We start from the raw sequence: 2,724 nt of genomic DNA on the forward strand, positions 1-2,724 counted from the left end.
ATATGGCTTTCAGTAGACTTTTTCCTTTTTTCCCCTCCCAGAAATGAACCTGGCCATGTCTTTTTTCCTAGTCTTAGTCTTTAAACATCACTGAAACTTCTCTTGAGTGAACCTACTGGTATTTGAAGTACCAGTGACATAGCTTCCAGCATGTAAACAACATGTAAGCCACCACAGTACAACAAACTGACAGACGAGTGGTGGTGTCGTTAGTAGATATATTCCGTATCACTTAACACTGTGATCCTTATCTTTAGGTGTCTTCTTCTTAATATGCTTATTTCCACACTTTCATTTGTTTTGCTGCGAAAGCTTTTGACTCTTACTGAAACTCCTTTTGTGTCTGTGTTCTACATTGTAAAGCTAACCTACATTCAGTTGGTTCAGTAAAGTTGGACTGCCTGTATTCTAAGACTTTGTCATCTTTTTATTTGGGGTTTGAAATAACTCATAAATACAACATACTAAATTACTCTGTTAAAAGAAAATAAGATAATGACATATTGAACCTCATAATAAAACATTGCTTCTTACATTCATCCAAAAGACCTTTGCTCCTTAGTTTTGTTGCTAAGGATTTGATATAACTGATTCCATTTAAATTATATATATAAAAAACATACATGTATATTTAATATTCTTGTGGTAAAAAATATATATTAAATTAATAAATTTTTATAGTTTGTAATAAAGGGAAAATACTTTTGGGTATAGATTTCTTTGAAACATGTGTATGGAAGTTACTTTAGTCTAAATTGTTATTAAATGTGGATAATTTTCCTCTAGGAATGATATATGTATATAATATATCAGGAATAGACATGTTTTTCTTTCTCACATTCCTTGTTTCTGTACTAATTTACTCATTTATGTCCTTGCTTATTATTATTATTTTTTTTTCTGTCCCTTCCTTTTTATCTGCTATTTTTTTTCTTTTTTTAATGTCTATATCTATTCTTGACTAAAACATGTGTTTTAGAAGAGCTGGTGCTTGAGTATTACTTACTGGCTCTTAATAATAAAAAATATATATATACATAATCATTTTGTTTAAAAATTATTGTCAACAGAACTTTTAGTATCCACAGGCATTTTAGAGGAGAATACTTGATTGGAATCAATTGAAGCTCACTTACTATTCTCTTCAATACTGTATTTCTTAGACTCTGAGAATTTTTGTTGAGATCTGGCATCATTTTCAGAGAGACCTTTAGTAATGTGTAAGTAGTTTTTAATTCTCATTTTGAGTTGTTTCTATTAGTTGTTTTCTGTATTTAACACAGTGAAACATTAATTTACCAGACTCTTAACAAAAATTTGGAGGTATATTCACCATATAATTATTATAAGAAACAATTGACACAAATAAAGTAACTTATTGAAAGAAAATGTCTCAAGATGTGCCCAGGGTCAACATAAATTCAACACCATTTCTTTTTTTTTTTTTTATTTAAAAAGGTGTTACTTTTATTATATAAATGATACATGCATTTTTTTTTTATTTTATTTTGATTTGGATGAAGATTTACAGAGTAAATTCACTTTTCATACAGCAGTTCACATATACTTTGTCTCATGTCATTTACAATGCAACAGCTCCCCTCCCACTTCCTCCCCATAGTTACCTCTTCCCAGTGTCCATCCCTCCATACTCTTTTGCGCCCTGAGCTGTCTCCCTGTGCATAAGCAGCCCTTCCTTCTCCCATGATTGTTCTCTCCAGGGTGTGTCTTGAGGTAAATGTTTAACTCACATGCCTGTACTTTGTTTGGCTGGAAACCACAGTTGTGGGTTCAATTCCAGACCTGAAGGGCAGCTAGGGGCCATAGTCTCAGTGGTTACACCAGGCTCTATTGGACCAGCAACCCTGGTCCCCACCTTCTTTTTTTTTTGCCTCCAAATGATTTTGAGTTTTGTACCACATTGTTCTCCCTCTCTATGCAGGATCTCGTACATCCCTTCCAAGTCAACACCATTTCTTACAGGTAGCATCCTCAGTGTAAAGATTACTAATTAAGGGACTTAGGTTCTTGCTCAGGCTCTCTCACTAGCTGGCTTGTAAGAAGTTATCTGTAATGTTGCTAACTTTGTTCTTGGTATTATATACTTTGTCATCTATGCCTTAAAATATTTTGCCTACCCTCCTAATTATCCCCAGCCCAAAATGAATGACTGGAACATATGGAACATACACACACACACACGCGTGCGTGCGCGCACAAACAAGGCGAGGGAACTGGAGTGATACATGCTTTCTTTCAATAATGGTAGGAAGATTTTATCACCACTTAAAAATTGTACTTCTTAAAATATTTATTGATAAAGAGCAATAACTTGTTCTCTGTTAGTGGTTATTCACCGTATACAATTATGAGTTCAAATTATTAAATTTTGTGAACCCGGAAGATCTACTAAAAAGGAACTTCTCTTATGATTTTCTCCTATTTATCTGCTTATTAGTATGTTGTGGTTGTTAGCTGCTGTTAGCTGCTGTTAGGTTGTTAGGTGCTACGGCTCACCTTAGTCCTCAAGGAGACATCCTTGCTCCTCAGCACAGTTCCTTCTCAGTTGACCTTTCCAGTGCTACAAGTCATCTGATGTCCTGACTGCTGCTTCCATTGGCATCAATTTTAGAACCAAGCAACGTGAATTCTTTGACAACCTCAATCTTCTCTCCCATTTATTGTGATGCTGCTCATTGGTCCAGTTGTGAGGATTTTTGTTTT

This window comes from Orycteropus afer, unplaced genomic scaffold (genome assembly GCF_000298275.1).
Source record: "Orycteropus afer afer isolate SDZICR_OR568_19922 unplaced genomic scaffold, OryAfe1.0 scaffold00015, whole genome shotgun sequence".
NCBI lineage: Eukaryota > Metazoa > Chordata > Mammalia > Tubulidentata > Orycteropodidae > Orycteropus > Orycteropus afer.